The sequence below is a fragment of the Triturus cristatus genome, unplaced genomic scaffold (assembly GCF_964204655.1).
Source record: "Triturus cristatus unplaced genomic scaffold, aTriCri1.1 SCAFFOLD_105, whole genome shotgun sequence".
Classification (NCBI taxonomy): domain Eukaryota; kingdom Metazoa; phylum Chordata; class Amphibia; order Caudata; family Salamandridae; genus Triturus; species Triturus cristatus.
This window is the reverse complement of record NW_028187897.1, coordinates 1,271,870-1,295,725: the sequence shown is the minus strand read 5'-3', so window position 1 is coordinate 1,295,725 and position 23,856 is coordinate 1,271,870.

The following is a 23,856-nucleotide window of genomic DNA, read 5'->3' as shown; positions in this document are numbered from 1 at the left end:
CTTGTTTTATATGTACCTACAGGTACCTATGTGATCTTTCAATTGGTAACCAAGAGATTACAATGGTAAAACACAGCAAGCTCAAATCCAACCGCTGCTCACCAATGTGAGAAGTTGGCCTGGTATATGATGCTCACTAGTTAAAGTGATCACCTTGTACCATGCCAAGCAACCCTTATGGTGTGGTTGTAAGTTAACCTTTTCGGACTAGCTGCCCTAGTGGTAGCGTAGGCTAAGCAGTCTTTGAGGCTAAACTCGTGAAGCGTGTTAAGCCAGCTGTTTTACCAAATGCAACCCCCTTTTATACCAATGAAAGGACACCACACAGATATATATTCAAAATATATATGTATTTATTTCTCAAAGTAACCCCTAGTCTCTTTATGAGCACAGGAGCACAAATCGTCAAACAAGATTACAGTAGAATACACAGAAGTTGCACTTTATATGGATAGGCCCTGGTGGCCGCTCGAACCATACACTAAAATAGTGGTATAAGTACCACGAACAGAAAAGGGAAAAGGCCTAGGGCCTCTAGAATTGCTGGGCCTACAAGGAGCTAACTTCAGTTAGTGACCAGGAGGTCCACGGGTGGCGTGTGCAGAGCAAATAGTCACACGCGTGCTCCCATAGGTTTCAATGGGTGCGTAAAAAGTACAAAGTTACTGCAAAGAGGATCTTCCGGATGGACTAGGAACTCAAGATTTGGAACACAGGCACTAGAGATGTAATACTACACTTGGGCACAGGAGTGCCAGCTTTACCTCACCATTTTTGTAGGCACGGGGAGATTAAGTGATTTGCCCAGAATCGCAGCATGTTGAGCCTACGCCGAGACTCGAACCTGGTTCCCCAGCTCCACAGTCAGCAGCTCTGGTCGTTACGCCACACCCTCTCCCCACTTGTAGGGTTTCAGGTTTAGTAGTTAGATCTGTTATAGGCAGCACTAATAGGAGCATTGGTAACCACCGCTAGACTGTCTTTCACAGGACCTGCTCTGGGCCGGACAATTTGGTGGATGCAATCCTTAACGATGTCTGGCTTTTCCAGACGAGAGCAGCGGCTGCCCCAAAGACACTCTCCCTTTACAGGCAAGCTCGCAGTCCCAAATGTAATTTACTCAGATACATATTATGAACTCTAGATCAACCCTAATACTACCTACTGCGTTGGAGCCAACTGTGTTGGAAGGATGGATTATGAGAATTCACAGGAGTCTTACATGAACTAAAAAACACATTGTTTAAACTTGTAAGTGATCGAACTGGGGTGAAAATAGGCCTTCCCTCTAAAAACTAAAAGTGGCCCACATTTATGATATGGGTAGGAAACAAATATGCTCACATTTGTAAATCGAGAAATGCAACTTTTAAAGAAATGCCTGAGTGGTGTGGAAGCACATGCATTTGTGTTCGGTGTTGCAATGCGTGTGATGAAATTTGAAAGTGACATTTTTTTTTTGCAGAGTTTTATATAGCGCGAACTTTACCCGAATCCAATCAGGTATCAGAGCGCTACCAGTAACGTTACATCAGAACAAACATTCATTTTTTTGTTAGGCACGGGGAGATTAAGTGATTTGCCCAGAATCACAGGATATTTAGCGTCGTTATCGAGACTTCACCCAGGTCCGCGGTCGAGGGCCCTAACCGTTAGGCCAACTCCTCTCCCAAGATTCCTTTCCCATTAGAAGGAAAAAACTGAGATATCCATGCTCTTCTCTACCCACAAAGTGCGACTGGTCCATCAACAATGCATTCAGTGAGATAAATGCAGTGCTGCACATTAAAGAAGTTTACAATGCCAGCGCCCACACTGCCCTGTCAGTCTGGCCCATGTGGCAATGCCAGTCCTGCCTGTAAACTACTCCGACCCTGAAAATGTATGAAGAGCACATTCAAATTTGTAATATAAACTACATTTAGGTGTTCATTTCTCATAACCATACCTTCCGGGGCTACACATGCATCCTATGGGATAATATTATGAATGTACACTACACGCTGTGGGTCAGGTTTTGTTGCCCTCATTATTTAAGTGGCATTCAGATAGATGGTTGGGGTCAGCTCTAGGTGTATTCTGCTGCTGATTAGTGCTTCACACCCTTTGAATTCACTTGAGAATTTCATACCATAAGGGCGATGAGAAACACTTTGCTAAGAGTTCAGGGTCATCCATCGTGGTGGACAAAGATGCTACAGGTGTCAACAACACTATTTGTTTAAATGATAAGAGCATTCCATCTGTTACTTCTATAACTCTGCATATACACCTCAAGTGTTAAAGACACAGCTGGTGTCATTATTGAAAAAGTTGATGTCAATATGAATAATGATGCATTCATGTATAAAAAGAAAATTGCATCTATATTGACAAATTCGCCTGCTCTGAAGTCCATGAAAATCCCCACTCAGAATGTTGTACTTAGGCAGGCCCTGAGACCCGGGTCCGAAATTAATGATGGACAGATCGCAGGTGGGGAGGCAAGTAGCCAGCATACAAACAAGAAATCTTAGATCCATCCCAGAGATAGGTGCTGCGACACCATAATGGTCCAGGGTGATTTAACCCAAAAAGGCACACATGGCCGGAGGGGTGTGCGCATTCCCAAAAGACCATAAAGTCAGATGCCACATGAAGTTAGCGACACTTAGCCAAACAAGGCTCAGCGCACACAGTACTTGCAGTGATCATGCACTCCCCATGCCGGACATATGGACACATTACCCACTGAACGCATTGTGTCCACGCAATATTTAGGCCCATCTGGATTCCTCATCCAGTACCCAAATTTATGGCTCCAAAGACAAAGGTGCACATTCCTCACCAAAAAAGAAAACCAGAAACATATTGCATTCAATGAACTGTATAAAAGTCTGTTAGACCAATTGTAAATTGAGACGGTCCTCAGACCCCATGCCTGTGACTGTGCACTCGGCCACATTGTTTAATTAAACAAACTGTTCCTGTTTTGCCAAATGCCTCTTGTCTCTTGTTTGTTCAAGGTATTTCATGTTCAAACAACATTTTGGCGAGCCACCATCGGAGCTGATTAGTACCTTAAACCGAACAAAAGCCAAAGGAAGGGGACCCCGCATGGACGGACTCACATTTACGAAATAAGGAAGGTGAGCAGACATTGCAATTGATTGAAAATTCTGCCAAATCCGTGGGGGAGGCCCATCCTGAAGCAGCCATCACAGAGGGTAAGAGACTACATAAGAACCTTAGTAAAGCATGTGGCGTATGGCAAACTTAGGAGAAGCGTAAAAAGATAACATGAGCGCCATGCCACTGAGAGAAATCTGGCATATTACCTATTTTATATGTCCTGCTGAGTAGTCGCAAGGTGATCTCAGAGTCGATCCAGCGGAAGTCGCCTTTTTCAGCAAGCTAGAAAAGGTGACTATTTATTGTCAGAGTTGACTCCTCAATCCTATTTTTTTAGTCTAAAAGGGTTTCTCAATCCCACCGGTTTTCCAATGCCGTTTGTATCTGAAAGTAGTGTGAGGTGTTGGTCAAGTGGGTGTAACACAGACTGTACGCTTTTTCCGTTGGGCATGACACAGTCGGTATACTTGGACTGCTGGGCGTGACACACATGGTACGCTTAGCCCCTGGGTGTGATACAGGGTGCGATTCGGACATTTAGGGAAAAAGATTTGGACTTGGGAGATTTGGTGTAACTTGTGTTTGGCCAGGAGGGGCCTGTGGTTCTGGAGTTACTCCTTTTTTCCACAAACTATTGTTATTATCTTTGCCCCAGAGGCGATATTGTCAGACTATCAGGCTCGCTTAGTCCCGTGTACCACGCAGAGCTTCCACTGGTCACAGGACAGCATGCGCTAGGAGTGGGCTAAGAATTTCTTTTTGCCAGTCATAATTTGTTCTCTGCCAGTTTTTTAGGTGTTGGTCTCTTGGACCTCTAGGTGTGATGCAGGTGGTACTCTTACCTCATGGTGTGATACAGGGTGAGATTGTTGTGAAGTATATTTATGATGTTGTGGTGCTGTTAAATTACAGCAAACTGTGTTTAGTTGTAAGTAGCACAATGAATATGTTGCTATTTCCCACCAACCGTAATTGATACCAAAAGCAAATATCGTTCACGTACTGTTTTCATGAACAAAATGCACTTTTTAGGTCTCGCCTGGCGAAAGACTGCGCAGACATGTGCAGTCTCGCTGGCGAGATTTAACGTTTTGGTTAGATTTCTCTAGTGGGCTTTAAGCCCCGCCCCTCCTTTCCATTGGCTGGCGTCACCGTTTATGCTAAATGGTGGCCAGCCATTGGAAAGGAGCGTCTCGTGACGTACACTTTTCGCTTTTAGAGTCGTCCCAGTTGGACTGGCTGCCCCGACTTACTGCTGGCGTAAAAAGGTTTTCTTATCTTTATTGGGCCAAACACATGGCCCCATAAAGATAAGAAACCAGTCATGCGAGTCAGTCCAACTGGGACGGCTCGCGAGCCAGTCCAACTGGGACGGCTCTAAAAGATCTCTTGTGCTCACGCTCCCTCTCTCCTGCGTTCCCTCCCTGTGGTGCTCACACTCTACCCTCTCTTGCAGGCGCTTCCCTGCGCAGGCAGTTCTTGGCTCAGGAGTGTCTTGGCTGCCCCGTGCCGTACCCCACAGCGGCCCAGAGCTTCTACCCGCCTCGTCTACAGGGAACAAGTTGCATTCACGTTCAACTTAACAGTTCAGTCCTCCACCACCAGAGGTCGGTGTTTGCAAACACCGTACGTATTTCTCATCTGTCCTTTCCGGCTTGCCGTAGGCCGGGGAGCATTATCAGCAGCGGACCGGAAGAAGGGAGCCCTTTTTCCCTGTGGACGCAGCCATGGTGAGAAGGATTCACTGTGTTTGTGCTCTGAAACGTTGTTTTAATCTGAGTCCATCCTGTCCTTGGAGGGACGCTGCTTGCCCCTTGACTGACCAGGGCTGACGAGCGCGAGAAGAGGAGTCCCCACCCGCCGATCTTAATGCAATATTTGGTCGGAGAGGGACGTTGGAGGGCAGTTGTCGGGTGCTTTTGGGATCAGTACGGATCAAGACCGGTTATGGGTTCCTCCGCCGCCTTCTCCTCAGTCAGGCGTGGTTCTCGCCTGCTTGCACGCAATGTGCATGCCTCAGGGTAGTGAATCGCCCAAACATTGCGAGGGACGTACTTGCCACTGATGTGCCGAAGAGCATGGGTTCAAGCAGCTCATAGCCAGCATGTTTGAGGCGACAGCAGTTTGTCTCTGTGCATGTGAGTGAGTGGCAAATGCAGAAAGCCCAGTATGTCATTGCAGTTTCTGATTATTTTTTTCTCTCGTTGGAGAACTGCAGTTTCGCTTTGCTAAACGCCCCAGAGTGCAAGGGTGTAAAACAAATTGCGTGATCACACCATGCACAAGTCAACTTGAAAGCGACATAACCAAGCGTGCTGGTCTCTATTCACACATTCTTCGTTGTTCGCCTTGGGTTTTACCCAGGTTGGACACCCCCGGAAGTGAGTGCTTATAATTGCAGTTCCCTGGTTTCTCATTGCATCATCCCATTAACAAGCATTGAAAATGCAATAGGCCTCGCCTTTTATTAAGTTAAAGCCATTTGCTTTGCTATATAATACCATTAGCAAAGCAAATGGCTTTAACTTAATAAAAGGCGAGGCCTATTGCCTTTTCAGGCGTGCCAAAGGCAAGCCCGTCTGCGGCCTGCCGGGGCAAGGGGCCACCCCCCCGTCCGGTCGCCCTACCGGGCCAGAACTCATAGCCCTCACTCCCTCCTCCAACTAAAGAAGGAAGCTGCTCCACCCTGTCTCCACGCCTGGGATCCATCCTTACAACATCCCGCTTGCAACCAGTGTGGATTTCATTTCTCACCCCACGCAAAAATGGAACCCACACAATACTCCATGCTCTTGCTCAACTGCAGATCCCTCCCCAAGCACACCGCGGAAATCTCTCTACTGATAGAGGATGCAAACCCGGACATCCTCTTCCTCACAGAGACTTGGTTGCATGAACACTCGGAACCTGATTTGGTACAAACTCTCCCACACGGATACCAAATACTCCGCCATGACCGCAAAACAGGAATCGGTGGAGGACTAGCAGTGATTCACAAGATAGGCTATGAAATCACTAGCACCCCCGTTCGTGTTCCAGATAGTGAATGCCTCCCCTTCACTATAAAATTCAGCCCCACCAATACGTTCTCAGGTATGCTTATATACCGCCCACCCGGGACGCAAGGACAATTTCTCTCTAAACTTGCCCCAACGGCTGCAAACCTCGCACTTAGTTCCGCTAACTTCACAATCCTGGGTGACCTCAACACTCACCTTGATGACCCTAACGACTCAAACGCTAGAAAACTATCCTCCAGTCTAGGTGCCCTCGAACTACAGCAACTAATCTTCGGGCCCACCCACCTAAAGGGCCATCTTTTGGACCTCATATTCAGCAACTGCCCGAACCTACAAGTTGGAAACCCTTCCCCCCTTCCCTGGACTGATCACTTCCTTATCCCTTTCACATGGACCCTCCCCAACCACCCCTTGCCTAAACCCATGACTGTTCAAAAGTCACGTAACTGGTCCAAACTTCCCCAGCCGGAATGGCGGGAGAACCTTGATCTAACCGTACCCACCAAAACCTCCAACCCTATAGAGGGCAACGAGAACTACAACAGCTGGATTACCAATTCTCTAGATCTGGTACTTCCATTTAAACGCACCCACCCCAAGCGGGGGAACCCGACCGCCCCGTGGTACACTACTGACCTCCGAGACGCCAAACGCAACTGTAAAAGAATTGAGAGAAAATGGCGTCTCGACTACTTACCAACGGACAAAACAGCTTACAAAGCAGCTATCAAAAGCTACAAATCCAGCATTAAATTAGCGCAGGCAAAATATTTTGAGGAAAAAATTGACAAGGCAGCCTCTAAGCCCAAGGAGATCTATCGGATAGCAAAATCCCTCCTTCAACTACCCGAGACACCAAAGGAGCACAGCAACACCCAGGTCCACTGTGATGAGCTAGCGGACTTCTTTTACTGCAAAATAGAAATCATTAATTCCTCTTTCTCTCAAAATATCCCTTTGCCCAGCTGCCCTGTAGACCCAGGTTCTGCGGCAGCACTACCCGTCTCCCTCACATATATCCCGCCCTTAGATCTCAGCCATGTAGAAAGTATTATGCAACAGGTCAAATCAGGATCACCCACTGACCCAGCCCCTCCGCGAGTTCTCACCCCGATCACCAGTCAGATCTCACCTACCATTCGGGACCTGCTTAACTCCTCTCTCCACGCTGGCATCGTCCCGCCTTTATGGAAGAGAGCAATGGTCAAGGCTTTATTAAAGAAACCTAGCCTTGATCAAAACAATCCCTCCAACTATAGACCTATCTCTCTGCTACCCTGGCTCAGCAAACTACTAGAGAAATATGTCAACTTAGTCCTGACACACTTCTTGGAATCAAACGACATACTTGATTTCTCACAGACGGGCTTTTGGCCCCTTCACGGAACCGAAACAGCCTTGGTCGTAGTGACGGAGGAGGCAAGAAGGATCTTAGACAGCGGTGGGTCATCTGCCATCGTTCTACTCGACCTTAGTGCCGCCTTCGACACTGTAAACCACAACATTCTTCTCCACCGTCTCAGTAGGATAGGAATCTCGGGAGCGGCACTCACCTGGCTGAGATCCTTTCTCACAGATCGATCTTTTCAGGTATTTGAGAAAGATTTCACCTCCTCCAGCAAACCCCTGAACTGTGAGGTGCCCCAGGGCTCCTCCCTGAGCCCCACCCTTTTTAATGTTTACCTTAGCCCTTTGGCTGATGTCGTCCGCCCCTTTGGAGTGAAAATTATCACCTATGCGGACGACACACAGCTGGTGGTGGCGTTGGACAAATGTTTGGAAGCAGTCGCCGCCTGGATGTTGGCCTCCTGCTTAAAACTAAACGGGGAGAAAACAGAGATTATGCTCTTGGGAAATACCATCACCAAATCTATCGACTCCATCTGGCCCCTTTGCCTAGGCTGCCCCCCCGAACCCAAAGAACAAATCAAAAGTCTCGGCATTTGGCTGGATAGAACACTCAATTTTAACTACCAGGCAACTAAGCTTGCTGCCACATGCTTCGGGCTCCTGAGGCTACTTCGCAAAATCCTCCCCCTTCTCCCGTTCCACTCAAGACGGATCATGGTCCAAGGGCTGATTCTATCTCGCCTTGACTGCGGAAATGCCCTATACCTTGGGGCCCCACAGTCTACGCTCAATAGACTTCAAATTGTCCAAAACTGTGCTGCCAGGACCCTCCTCGATATCCCGCGACGAGTCTTAGTCAAAGCTCGACTGAAAGATCTCCACTGGCTTCCTGTGAAATCGAGGATTGAATTCAAGGCCATGTGTATTGCCCATCGCTCCTACTGGGGAACAGGCCCTGCTATCAACCGCCCCCTGGTAAATGCCTATCATCCCAATCGTCTCCTCAGATCCAGGACATCTTATCTCACCACAGTGACCCGAATCAAGAGAGCCAGGTGTGGAGGCCGGTCGCTCTCCTACAACCTAGCCAAGATCTGGAACACTCTCCCCCTCTCAATCAGATCAGAACCTAAACTACTTACTGTGAGAAGTTGGCCTGGTATATGATGCTCACTAGTTAAAGTGATCACCTTGTACCATGCCAAGCAACCCTTATGGTGTGGTTGTAAGTCAACCTTTTCGGACTAGCTGCCCTAGGGGTAGCGTAGGCTAAGCAGTCTTTGAGGCTAAACTCGTGAAGCGTGTTAAGCCAGCTGTTTTACCAAATGCAACCCCCTTTTATACCAATGAAAGGACACCACACAGATATATATTCAAAATATATATGTATTTATTTCTCAAAGTAACCCCTAGTCTCTTTATGAGCACAGGAGCACAAATCGTCAAACAAGATTACAGTAGAATACACAGAAGTTGCACTTTATATGGATAGGCCCTGGTGGCCGCTCGAACCATATACTAAAATAGTGGTATAAGTACCACGAACAGAAAAGGGAAAAGGCCTAGGGCCTCTAGAATCGCTGGGCCTACAAGGAGCTAACTTCAGTTAGTGACCAGGAGGTCCACGGGTGGCGTGTGCAGAGCAAATAGTCACACGCGTGCTCCCATAGGTTTCAATGGGTGCGTAAAAAGTACAAAGTTACTGCAAAGAGGATCTTCCGGATGGACTAGGAACTCAAGATTTGGAACACAGGCACTAGAGATGTAATACTACACTTGGGCACAGGAGTGCCAGCTTTACCTCACCCACAGGAAGCGGGTGCATAGGCCTCGAAGTGCGTCGGGTTTCTTCTATCTGTTCCGTGGAGCCTGAAGACAAAGATGCTGCAGGTGGTCGGTCCGGGAGAGATGCGGTGGATCCAAGAGTGGATCGGAGATGTTGAAGACCTGTAAGCAGAGGGGACAGTGTTCACAGTCACTAGCCAGTGACCAGCGTGGCACCAGGTGGGTACCAGGCAATGTCGGGTGCAAACAGGAAGAAAGGTGTAGCTTGTCTCTGCAGCCACGTGGTCCCTGGAGGTCGACGACGTCCAGGAGTCGGTTCACGAGCTGTCCCACGCAGGCTCTCGCTGTCGGCCGTGTTGGCGACTTGATCGAAGCAAACAAGCCTTGGCAAAAGCAATTGTTGTAGGAGATGAAATAAGCTGATGGTTCTGGCCAGCAAGGTCAGAAGGACTGCTCCTTTGGAGGGGAGCAAGGGCCAGTCTGGAGCAACCAGACCAGCGGTGTATTTTGTAAAGTTCGTCGCCAAGATGGCTACTAGCCAGCGGGCCAGCAACCGGTTAGGCGCGTCGAGTGGCAAAATGCAGAAAGGCTCCACGCAGATCGTGGAGATGCTGGAGGGCTCACCTTTGGTGCAGATGCTGTTCGAGGGTTGAGCTTCTCAGATCCAAAGCACAACTTGGAGGGAGCCTCGGTTGTTGCACTTGTCAGCTTGTCGTGATCGTTTCAAGATGGCTGGCTCCACGTGTCTCGGTGCCTCCACGGGTCTCTTCTTTTCAGGGACTGTGGATTGGGCGGTGAGAGGTCTGGAGGTCCAGGTCTTGTCAGTCTCTGGGCTCCGGCTCCGGCGGGAGGCGGCGGCAAAGCAGACGTTGATTCACTGGATGGTGCTTGCGTTAGCAAGGTGGTCACTCCCTGACCACAGGGGAGATTTCCTTCAGTCTTCTGTGCAGCAGAATGTCGAAGTTCCCGTCTTCTTCTTAGTTTCAAGTTGATTCCAGGATGTCTGAAGTCTTAGGACACAGCTCCTACCTTTAAGCGGATTCTAGGGGTCGGACTACCTGCTAGGTCCCTCCCTATGGGTGGGACCAGGAAGGGGGGTGGTTACACCCCCAATCCTTTGTCCAGCTCGCCCCAGGCCCGGGACTGGTGTGCCCCAGGACCGGTTTGAACTGGCATATGCACCGAGGCTCCTTGTGAGCCACAGGCATGTCTGGTTTCTTTCAAGCCCTACCTGACCAATACACAAAATCCTGTCTGGGGTGGTGCACGCACCTCCCCTGGCAAGAAACCCTTTGTCCACACCTCCCAAGCTGAAAGGACTCCCAGCAGCAGGAGGGCAGACTTGTGTCTGTGGTGGCAGCATCCATTTTGTGGAGCTGAGGCTATGTCTTATTTTACCCGGGTTTCAGGTACTATACATGTCGTGTCCCTCTAGAAGGGTGGAATGCTAACCCTGTCGCCAGAATTGGCGAGGGGTTAGTATTCCAATTCGTATGACACCTTACTCGACATGTTTTGATAAAGCCAAACAAAAGATAGCATTTAACCGCGAGGTTCATAATGCACTTAAGAGTATATGGTATGACGATATCTGGAAACAGTAGAAGGAAGTTGTTCCGACCACTGCAGACAGGCTCAGCTCATGCCAGAGCACCATCTCAAATGGAACCAAGCACTCTGCCTTCAGGATTGTTAAGGCCTGCCATAGGAGTGACTTATAGGTTACCAGGTGTCCCATTTAAGGTTAGGTATAGGTATACTACACCTAAGTAAGAGGTGATTACACCAACTTACCCCAGCTGAGTGATCAGCCAGTTGTGTCAGATTGTTAGGCCAAGCCTGGGGTGGCATAATACATGCTTCAGCCCCTGGAAGGCCTTGGGTACACCAATGCCCTGGGTACCTAGTGTACACTGGTACAGGGGCTGACAGGGTGATCCACTTCCAATTGGTTATGCACCTAGGGTGCATAGTGTTAATTTAGTAGAGAGAACAGCAGGCTGTGGGTCTGATTGGCAGGCCCACAGCCTCAATATGTCAAAAACCAGTGAAGCAAAAAGCAAAAATTTGGGGTGACCATAGGATAGCAGACCCTACTCTCCTACACAACCCCCCCCAAACGCTGGGACATTAAACTAGCCTTGACCAGTCTCGTCTTCATGTCCTAAGTGGAAGTACCTGGAGAGACCATCTGCATTCCCATGGTCAGTACCTGGCCGGTGCTCCACTGTAAAGTCCATCCCCTGTAGGGAAATGGACCACCTAAGCAGTTTGGGGTTTTCACCCTTCATCTGATTTAGCCATAAGAGGGGCTTATGGTCGGTCTGAATCTTGAAGTGAGTGCCAAACAAGTATGGCCTCAGCTTCTTCAGGGCCCACACCACAGCAAAGGCCTCCCTCTCAATAGCTGACCAATTCTTCTCTCTGGGGGTCAACCTTCTGCTAATAAAAGCAATGGGTTGGTCTTGACCATCTACATTAAGTTGTGACAGCACAGCTCCCACACCCAACTCAGAAGCATCTGTTTGGACAATAAAGTCTTTGGAGTAGTCAGGACTTTTCAGGATAGGTGCAGAGCACATGGCCTCCTTCAGGTCATCAAATGCCTTTTGACAGCTTACTGTCCACTGAACCTTTTTGGGCATCTTCTTGGATGTCAGATCATTAAGAGGAGTCACAATGGACCCATAGTTCTTAACAAACTTCCTGTAGTACCCAGTCAAGCCCAAGAAAGCTCGAACTTGAGTCTGGGTGGTTGGAGGAGACCAGTCCTTGATGGATTGTATCTTACTCTCCAGTGGTTGAACTTGGCCTCCACCTACAAGGTGGCCCAAATATACAACCTTACTCTGCCCTATCTGGCACTTAGTGGCCTTGATAGTGAGGCCTGCCCTTTGCAGAGCCTCAAGAGCCTTCTTCAGGTGGATCAGGTGATCCTCCCAGGTGGAGCTAAAGACAGCAATGTCATCAAACCCAGTAAGGACTTGGTTCACCAGCCTTTGGAAGGTGGCAGGTGCATTCTTCAGACCAAAGGGCATCACCACAAACTGGTAGTGCCCACCTGGGGTTGAGAATGCTGTTTTGGCCTTAGACTCCTCAGCTAATCTGATTTGCCAATAGCCAGCTGTCAAGTCAAATGTGCTCAAAAACTTAGCAGAAGCTAGTTTGTCTATGAGCTCATCTGCCCTTGGAATAGGGTGTGCATCTGTCCTGGTGACAGCATTGAGTCCTCTGTAATCCACACAGAACCTCATCTCTCTCTTGCCATCTTTGGTGTGAGGTTTGGGGACCAGAACCACTGGGCTAGCCCAGGGGCTCTCTGAGGGTTCAATGACACCTAATTCCAGCATTTTATGTACCTCAGCCTTTATACAGTCCCTGACGTGGTCAGGTTGTCTGTAAAGCTTGTTCTTTACAGGCAGACTGTCACCAGTGTCCACCACATGGTTACACCAGTCAGTTTGACTAGGTATCAAGGAAAACATATGTGAAAATGATTGTAGAACCTGTCTACATTCAGTCTGCTGATGGGCAGTGAGGTTGCCTCCAAGGGTCACTCCTTCAACTGAGCCATCTTCAGGGTTCTGAGACAACAGGTCTGGGAGAGGGTCACTCTCTTCCTCCTGTCCCTCATCTGTAGCCATGAGCAAGCCCATGTCTGCCCTGTCAACATATGCTTTAAGCCTGTTAACATGGAGTACCCTGTGGGGACTCCTGGGAGTTCCTAGGTCCACCAAGTAGGTGACCTCTCCCTTCTTTTCCAGGATTGTATGGGGTCCAGACCATTTGTCTTGGAGTGCTGCTGGGGCCACTGGCTCCAACACCCATACCTTCTGTCCTGGCTGAAACTCAACCAAGACAGCCTTTTGGTAATGCCAAGCTTTCTGTAAGGCCTGGCTTGCCTCAAGGGTTTTGGATGCCTTCTCCATATACTCAGCCATCCTGGAGCGGAGACCAAGTACATAGTCCACTATGTCTTGTTTAGGCTTTTTGAGAGGTAACTCCCATCCTTCCTTCACTAAACACAGTGGGCCTCTTACAGGGTGCCCAAACAACAATTCAAAGGGGCTGTAGCCAACTCCTTTTTGTGGGACCTCTCTGTAAGCAAACAGAAGGCAGGGTAGAAGGATGTCCCATCTTCGCCTGAGCTTTTCAGGTAATCCTTTGATCATACCCTTTAGGGTCTTGTTGAATCTCTCAACAAGCCCATTGCATTGTGGGTGATAAGGGGTGGTGAACTTGTAGTTGACACCACATTCCTTCCACATAGCTGTCAAGTATCCTGACATAAAGTTGGTACCTCTGTCAGATACTACCTCCTTAGGAAACCCCACTCTGGAGAATACTCCCAGCAGGGCCCTGGCCACAACAGGAGCTGTAGTGGTCCTAAGGGGAATTGCCTCTGGATACCTGGTGGCATGATCCACTACCACCAGTATAAATCTGTGCCCAGATGCAGTGGGATGATCCATGGGACCCACTATGTCTATTCCCACTCTTTCAAAGGGGACCTCCACCACAGGTAGTGGTATTAGGGGGGCCTTTGTTGTGCCACCTGATTTGCCACTGGCTTGGCAGGTCACACAGGAGCGACAAAACTCCTTTGTATCTTCATTCATATGAGGCCAGTGAAAGTGAGGGACAAGCCTGTCCCAAGTCTTGTTCTGGCCTAAGTGTCCTGCTAAAGGAATATCATGGGCCAAGGTAAGAAGGAAGCCCCTAAATTGCAGAGGTATAACCAACCTCCTGGTAGCACCAGGCTTGGGGTCTCTAGCCTCTGAATAAAGGAGCCCTTCATCCCAATACACTTTATGGGTACCTTGAGCATTCCCAGCAGCCTCAGCAGCAGCCAGCTGTCTGAGGGGTTCAAGAGAGGGACAGGATAACTGAGCCTGCCTCATGTCAGCCCTTGAAGGTCCCCCTGTCCCCAGAAACTCAACCTGATCAGGTTCAAGCTCTTCAGGGACAGTTCCTTCAGGGTCCTCTAGATCAGCTTCCTGGGAAGGTTGATCATCACTCTGAGGCAGGGGGGAAGGCACAGCCTTGACCCTCCTGTTCTTCTTCTTGGTAGGTGCTCGGTCCATTGTTCCAGGATCCAAGACCTGAGGTTCAGTGAGGCACTTTTTGGCCTGTGACCTGGTCACAGCAAGGACATGTGATGATATACCTAACATCTCTGCATGAGTCCTGTACTCCACTTCTGACCATAGAGAACTCTCTAGGTCATTGCCCAACAAACATTCTACTGGGAGGTCTGCACTAACCACAACCCTTTTGAGGCCAGTTACCCCTCCCCATGAGAAGTTAACAACTGCCACACTATGTGAAGTAGTGGCATTGCTGGCATTGGTCACCAGGTAATTCTCACCTGGTATGTACTGTCCAGGGTCCACAAAGCCTGGTGTCACCATAGTGACACTGGCACATGTGTCCCTGTAGGCTTAAGCCACTTTTTCATTTATTAAAGGAGTCTGTCTGTACTTGCCCAGGTTACTGGGGCTCACAGTCAGGGACAAATCAATGTCCCCAACACAGATCAAGACTGCCTGTGTCAGGGTTCTGTCTAAGTCAGAATCTCCTTCAGTTCCCATAGTGATTCCCACTACACCCTTTGTCTGGGGACCAACACTGCTAACAGTAGTACTGGGAGCAGGTGCCTTAGGGGCAACAGTGTTGGGTGCTCCACCCTTCTTACAATCACTAGTCCAGTGAGTTGTATTCTTGCAATGATTGCACCAGGGTTTCTTTTGACCTTCTTTCTTCTTTCCCTTGGATTGTTGTTGGGACCCACCCTCCTTAGCAGTAGTTTGGGGCCCTGTTGAAGACTTCTGGTCTTTAGATTTCTGATCTCCACCCTTTTGGTCTGTTTTCTTCTGATCACCCCCTTGGCCCTGGTTCTGGTTCTTTTGCTTAACCCTGGTTCTGACCCATTTGTCTGCCTTCTTTCCCAATTCTCGGGGAGAGGTCAGATTAGAGTCAACCAAGTGTTGATGCAGTTGCTGGTTTTGACAGTTATTTAAAATCTGTTCTCTCATCATCAAATTATACAATCCTGTAAAATCAGATACCTTATTTCCCAGCAACCAACCCTCCAAAGCCTTAGTGGCACATTCAATGTATTCAGACCAGTCCTGAGTCTGTGTCTTCTGGGTGTCTCTGAACATTAACCTGTACTGTTCAGTGGTTAAGCCTAACCCATCAACCAGAACACTCTTCAGGACCCTGTAATTTCTGACATCCTCTTCTCTAACAGTGAGGAGTCTGTCTCTGCCTCTTCCTTCAAAGGAGAGCCAGAGGATTGCTGCCCACTGGTCTTCAGGAACCTGCTGTACTTTGCAGGCTCTCTCAAGAGCAGTTATCCATTTGTGGATGTCATCCCCACTTTTGTAGGGGGGCACAACCTTAGACAGGTTCCTATTATCAAAGACCCTATCTTTGTCCTTAGGGACAATGCTGCCACCAGTGGGTATAGGCCCACTCTCTCTAGGTTGCCTAGCCTTGTTCAGTTTTTCTTCCATCAGGGCTACCTCTAGCTCCTGCTTCCTGATCCTCAGCTGGGCTTCCTGCATTCTGGCCTCATGTTCCCTCCTCTGAGGGGTGGTCATCCTTTTCCTGGAGTGACCTTGAGAGCCTCTAGAGGCATGAGAAGCATTAGAGTCACCTGAGCGATTCCTTTGCCTCCCAAGCCCCTGGTTAAGTCCACTGGGGAGATCCAATGGGATGGTCCCATTGTCAGTCCCCAATAGCCTTAGTTTAGCTGGGCCAAGTATAACACTTGGCACTGGGCTAGTTCTCCCTTCATCATCACTACTTTCTGTATCCTCCCCACTTTCCCTCTGTAGTATGGTTCTCATCTAAGGGATGGCTATTGGAAAGGGGTACTTCTGTAGCATCTTCAGAAGGGGGGCCTCCTGTTCCTGACCCTAAGGGGGCTAACTGGGAAGCTTTCTTGAGCTCTCTCTGATTTTCATCATTTTGCAAGAGTTCTCTGAGCTCAGCAGAGGTAGGGTTCTTGGGCTGTTTAAGGCCTCTAAGAGTTGCCAAATGCCTGAGCTCATTCTGATTAAGGGTAGCAAAGATGGATGGTGCCCTCTGGGGGTCACTCTCAACAGAGATAGGTACATTGGACCCCTCTGCCCCAGCCATTGCTCTTAAGTGTGGGTGGATGTGTTGCAATCTACCTACACTTGGGTTTACCTACTAAACCTATCTAGTAGTTGTAGTCAGGGTGTGCTACTCCCTTTGCTCTACAACAACTAAGTTCAGTAGAACTTATGTATATCTAATCTTGTTTTATATGTACCTACAGGTACCTATGTGATCTTTCAATTGGTAACCAAGAGATTACAATGGTAAAACACAGCAAGCTCAAATCCAACCGCTGCTCACCAATGTGAGAAGTTGGCCTGGTATATGATGCTCACTAGTTAAAGTGATCACCTTGTACCATGCCAAGCAACCCTTATGGTGTGGTTGTAAGTTAACCTTTTCGGACTAGCTGCCCTAGTGGTAGCGTAGGCTAAGCAGTCTTTGAGGCTAAACTCGTGAAGCGTGTTAAGCCAGCTGTTTTACCAAATGCAACCCCCTTTTATACCAATGAAAGGACACCACACAGATATATATTCAAAATATATATGTATTTATTTCTCAAAGTAACCCCTAGTCTCTTTATGAGCACAGGAGCACAAATCGTCAAACAAGATTACAGTAGAATACACAGAAGTTGCACTTTATATGGATAGGCCCTGGTGGCCGCTCGAACCATACACTAAAATAGTGGTATAAGTACCACGAACAGAAAAGGGAAAAGGCCTAGGGCCTCTAGAATTGCTGGGCCTACAAGGAGCTAACTTCAGTTAGTGACCAGGAGGTCCACGGGTGGCGTGTGCAGAGCAAATAGTCACACGCGTGCTCCCATAGGTTTCAATGGGTGCGTAAAAAGTACAAAGTTACTGCAAAGAGGATCTTCCGGATGGACTAGGAACTCAAGATTTGGAACACAGGCACTAGAGATGTAATACTACACTTGGGCACAGGAGTGCCAGCTTTACCTCACCATTTTTGTAGGCACGGGGAGATTAAGTGATTTGCCCAGAATCGCAGCATGTTGAGCCTACGCCGAGACTCGAACCTGGTTCCCCAGCTCCACAGTCAGCAGCTCTGGTCGTTACGCCACACCCTCTCCCCACTTGTAGGGTTTCAGGTTTAGTAGTTAGATCTGTTATAGGCAGCACTAATAGGAGCATTGGTAACCACCGCTAGACTGTCTTTCACAGGACCTGCTCTGGGCCGGACAATTTGGTGGATGCAATCCTTAACGATGTCTGGCTTTTCCAGACGAGAGCAGCGGCTGCCCCAAAGACACTCTCCCTTTACAGGCAAGCTCGCAGTCCCAAATGTAATTTACTCAGATACATATTATGAACTCTAGATCAACCCTAATACTACCTACTGCGTTGGAGCCAACTGTGTTGGAAGGATGGATTATGAGAATTCACAGGAGTCTTACATGAACTAAAAAACACATTGTTTAAACTTGTAAGTGATCGAACTGGGGTGAAAATAGGCCTTCCCTCTAAAAACTAAAAGTGGCCCACATTTATGATATGGGTAGGAAACAAATATGCTCACATTTGTAAATCGAGAAATGCAACTTTTAAAGAAATGCCTGAGTGGTGTGGAAGCACATGCATTTGTGTTCGGTGTTGCAATGCGTGTGATGAAATTTGAAAGTGACATTTTTTTTTTGCAGAGTTTTATATAGCGCGAACTTTACCCGAATCCAATCAGGTATCAGAGCGCTACCAGTAACGTTACATCAGAACAAACATTCATTTTTTTGTTAGGCACGGGGAGATTAAGTGATTTGCCCAGAATCACAGGATATTTAGCGTCGTTATCGAGACTTCACCCAGGTCCGCGGTCGAGGGCCCTAACCGTTAGGCCAACTCCTCTCCCAAGATTCCTTTCCCATTAGAAGGAAAAAACTGAGATATCCATGCTCTTCTCTACCCACAAAGTGCGACTGGTCCATCAACAATGCATTCAGTGAGATAAATGCAGTGCTGCACATTAAAGAAGTTTACAATGCCAGCGCCCACACTGCCCTGTCAGTCTGGCCCATGTGGCAATGCCAGTCCTGCCTGTAAACTACTCCGACCCTGAAAATGTATGAAGAGCACATTCAAATTTGTAATATAAACTACATTTAGGTGTTCATTTCTCATAACCATACCTTCCGGGGCTACACATGCATCCTATGGGATAATATTATGAATGTACACTACACGCTGTGGGTCAGGTTTTGTTGCCCTCATTATTTAAGTGGCATTCAGATAGATGGTTGGGGTCAGCTCTAGGTGTATTCTGCTGCTGATTAGTGCTTCACACCCTTTGAATTCACTTGAGAATTTCATACCATAAGGGCGATGAGAAACACTTTGCTAAGAGTTCAGGGTCATCCATCGTGGTGGACAAAGATGCTACAGGTGTCAACAACACTATTTGTTTAAATGATAAGAGCATTCCATCTGTTACTTCTATAACTCTGCATGTACACCTCAAGTGTTAAAGACACAGCTGGTGTCATTATTGAAAAAGTTGATGTCAATATGAATAATGATGCATTCATGTATAAAAAGAAAATTGCATCTATATTGACAAATTCGCCTGCTCTGAAGTCCATGAAAATCCCCACTCAGAATGTTGTACTTAGGCAGGCCCTGAGACCCGGGTCCGAAATTAATGATGGACAGATCGCAGGTGGGGAGGCAAGTAGCCAGCATACAAACAAGAAATCTTAGATCCATCCCAGAGATAGGTGCTGCGACACCATAATGGTCCAGGGTGATTTAACCCAAAAAGGCACACATGGCCGGAGGGGTGTGCGCATTCCCAAAAGACCATAAAGTCAGATGCCACATGAAGTTAGCGACACTTAGCCAAACAAGGCTCAGCGCACACAGTACTTGCAGTGATCATGCACTCCCCATGCCGGACATATGGACACATTACCCACTGAACGCATTGTGTCCACGCAATATTTAGGCCCATCTGGATTCCTCATCCAGTACCCAAATTTATGGCTCCAAAGACAAAGGTGCACATTCCTCACCAAAAAAGAAAACCAGAAACATATTGCATTCAATGAACTGTATAAAAGTCTGTTAGACCAATTGTAAATTGAGACGGTCCTCAGACCCCATGCCTGTGACTGTGCACTCGGCCACATTGTTTAATTAAACAAACTGTTCCTGTTTTGCCAAATGCCTCTTGTCTCTTGTTTGTTCAAGGTATTTCATGTTCAAACAACATTTTGGCGAGCCACCATCGGAGCTGATTAGTACCTTAAACCGAACAAAAGCCAAAGGAAGGGGACCCCGCATGGACGGACTCACATTTACGAAATAAGGAAGGTGAGCAGACATTGCAATTGATTGAAAATTCTGCCAAATCCGTGGGGGAGGCCCATCCTGAAGCAGCCATCACAGAGGGTAAGAGACTACATAAGAACCTTAGTAAAGCATGTGGCGTATGGCAAACTTAGGAGAAGCGTAAAAAGATAACATGAGCGCCATGCCACTGAGAGAAATCTGGCATATTACCTATTTTATATGTCCTGCTGAGTAGTCGCAAGGTGATCTCGGAGTCGATCCAGCGGAAGTCGCCTTTTTTCAGCAAGCTAGAAAAGGTGACTATTTATTGTCAGAGTTGACTCCTCAATCCTATTTTTTTAGTCTAAAAGGGTTTCTCAATCCCACCGGTTTTCCAATGCCGTTTGTATCTGAAAGTAGTGTGAGGTGTTGGTCAAGTGGGTGTAACACAGACTGTACGCTTTTTCCGTTGGGCATGACACAGTCGGTATACTTGGACTGCTGGGCGTGACACACATGGTACGCTTAGCCCCTGGGTGTGATACAGGGTGCGATTCGGACATTTAGGGAAAAAGATTTGGACTTGGGAGATTTGGTGTAACTTGTGTTTGGCCAGGAGGGGCCTGTGGTTCTGGAGTTACTCCTTTTTTCCACAAACTATTGTTATTATCTTTGCCCCAGAGGCGATATTGTCAGACTATCAGGCTCGCTTAGTCCCGTGTACCACGCAGAGCTTCCACTGGTCACAGGACAGCATGCGCTAGGAGTGGGCTAAGAATTTCTTTTTGCCAGTCATAATTTGTTCTCTGCCAGTTTTTTAGGTGTTGGTCTCTTGGACCTCTAGGTGTGATGCAGGTGGTACTCTTACCTCATGGGTGTGATACAGGGTGAGATTGTTGTGAAGTATATTTATGATGTTGTGGTGCTGTTAAATTACAGCAAACTGTGTTTAGTTGTAAGTAGCACAATGAATATGTTGCTATTTCCCACCAACCGTAATTGATACCAAAAGCAAATATCGTTCACGTACTGTTTTCATGAACAAAATGCACTTTTTAGGTCTCGCCTGGCGAAAGACTGCGCAGACATGTGCAGTCTCGCTGGCGAGATTTAACGTTTTGGTTAGATTTCTCTAGTGGGCTTTAAGCCCCGCCCCTCCTTTCCATTGGCTGGCGTCACCGTTTATGCTAAATGGTGGCCAGCCATTGGAAAGGAGCGTCTCGTGACGTACACTTTTCGCTTTTAGAGTCGTCCCAGTTGGACTGGCTGCCCCGACTTACTGCTGGCGTAAAAAGGTTTTCTTATCTTTATTGGGCCAAACACATGGCCCCATAAAGATAAGAAACCAGTCATGCGAGTCAGTCCAACTGGGACGGCTCGCGAGCCAGTCCAACTGGGACGGCTCTAAAAGATCTCTTGTGCTCACGCTCCCTCTCTCCTGCGTTCCCTCCCTGTGGTGCTCACACTCTACCCTCTCTTGCAGGCGCTTCCCTGCGCAGGCAGTTCTTGGCTCAGGAGTGTCTTGGCTGCCCCGTGCCGTACCCCACAGCGGCCCAGAGCTTCTACCCGCCTCGTCTACAGGGAACAAGTTGCATTCACGTTCAACTTAACAGTTCAGTCCTCCACCACCAGAGGTCGGTGTTTGCAAACACCGTACGTATTTCTCATCTGTCCTTTCCGGCTTGCCGTAGGCCGGGGAGCATTATCAGCAGCGGACCGGAAGAAGGGAGCCCTTTTTCCCTGTGGACGCAGCCATGGTGAGAAGGATTCACTGTGTTTGTGCTCTGAAACGTTGTTTTAATCTGAGTCCATCCTGTCCTTGGAGGGACGCTGCTTGCCCCTTGACTGACCAGGGCTGACGAGCGCGAGAAGAGGAGTCCCCACCCGCCGATCTTAATGCAATATTTGGTCGGAGAGGGACGTTGGAGGGCAGTTGTCGGGTGCTTTTGGGATCAGTACGGATCAAGACCGGTTATAGGTTCCTCCGCCGCCTTCTCCTCAGTCAGGCGTGGTTCTCGCCTGCTTGCACGCAATGTGCATGCCTCAGGGTAGTGAATCGCCCAAACATTGCGAGGGACGTACTTGCCACTGATGTGCCGAAGAGCATGGGTTCAAGCAGCTCATAGCCAGCATGTTTGAGGCGACAGCAGTTTGTCTCTGTGCATGTGAGTGAGTGGCAAATGCAGAAAGCCCAGTATGTCATTGCAGTTTCTGATTATTTTTTTCTCTCGTTGGAGAACTGCAGTTTCGCTTTGCTAAACGCCCCAGAGTGCAAGGGTGTAAAACAAATTGCGTGATCACACCATGCACAAGTCAACTTGAAAGCGACATAACCAAGCGTGCTGGTCTCTATTCACACATTCTTCGTTGTTCGCCTTGGGTTTTACCCAGGTTGGACACCCCCGGAAGTGAGTGCTTATAATTGCAGTTCCCTGGTTTCTCATTGCATCATCCCATTAACAAGCATTGAAAATGCAATAGGCCTCGCCTTTTATTAAGTTAAAGCCATTTGCTTTGCTATATAATACCATTAGCAAAGCAAATGGCTTTAACTTAATAAAAGGCGAGGCCTATTGCCTTTTCAGGCGTGCCAAAGGCAAGCCCGTCTGCGGCCTGCCGGGGCAAGGGGCCACCCCCCCGTCCGGTCGCCCTACCGGGCCAGAACTCATAGCCCTCACTCCCTCCTCCAACTAAAGAAGGAAGCTGCTCCACCCTGTCTCCACGCCTGGGATCCATCCTTACAACATCCCGCTTGCAACCAGTGTGGATTTCATTTCTCACCCCACGCAAAAATGGAACCCACACAATACTCCATGCTCTTGCTCAACTGCAGATCCCTCCCCAAGCACACCGCGGAAATCTCTCTACTGATAGAGGATGCAAACCCGGACATCCTCTTCCTCACAGAGACTTGGTTGCATGAACACTCGGAACCTGATTTGGTACAAACTCTCCCACACGGATACCAAATACTCCCCCATGACCGCAAAACAGGAATCGGTGGAGGACTAGCAGTGATTCACAAGATAGGCTATGAAATCACTAGCACCCCCGTTCGTGTTCCAGATAGTGAATGCCTCCCCTTCACTATAAAATTCAGCCCCACCAATACGTTCTCAGGTATGCTTATATACCGCCCACCCGGGACGCAAGGACAATTTCTCTCTAAACTTGCCCCAACGGCTGCAAACCTCGCACTTAGTTCCGCTAACTTCACAATCCTGGGTGACCTCAACACTCACCTTGATGACCCTAACGACTCAAACGCTAGAAAACTATCCTCCAGTCTAGGTGCCCTCGAACTACAGCAACTAATCTTCGGGCCCACCCACCTAAAGGGCCATCTTTTGGACCTCATATTCAGCAACTGCCCGAACCTACAAGTTGGAAACCCTTCCCCCCTTCCCTGGACTGATCACTTCCTTATCCCTTTCACATGGACCCTCCCCAACCACCCCTTGCCTAAACCCATGACTGTTCAAAAGTCACGTAACTGGTCCAAACTTCCCCAGCCGGAATGGCGGGAGAACCTTGATCTAACCGTACCCACCAAAACCTCCAACCCTATAGAGGGCAACGAGAACTACAACAGCTGGATTACCAATTCTCTAGATCTGGTACTTCCATTTAAACGCACCCACCCCAAGCGGGGGAACCCGACCGCCCCGTGGTACACTACTGACCTCCGAGACGCCAAACGCAACTGTAAAAGAATTGAGAGAAAATGGCGTCTCGACTACTTACCAACGGACAAAACAGCTTACAAAGCAGCTATCAAAAGCTACAAATCCAGCATTAAATTAGCGCAGGCAAAATATTTTGAGGAAAAAATTGACAAGGCAGCCTCTAAGCCCAAGGAGATCTATCGGATAGCAAAATCCCTCCTTCAACTACCCGAGACACCAAAGGAGCACAGCAACACCCAGGTCCACTGTGATGAGCTAGCGGACTTCTTTTACTGCAAAATAGAAATCATTAATTCCTCTTTCTCTCAAAATATCCCTTTGCCCAGCTGCCCTGTAGACCCAGGTTCTGCGGCAGCACTACCCGTCTCCCTCACATATATCCCGCCCTTAGATCTCAGCCATGTAGAAAGTATTATGCAACAGGTCAAATCAGGATCACCCACTGACCCAGCCCCTCCGCGAGTTCTCACCCCGATCACCAGTCAGATCTCACCTACCATTCGGGACCTGCTTAACTCCTCTCTCCACGCT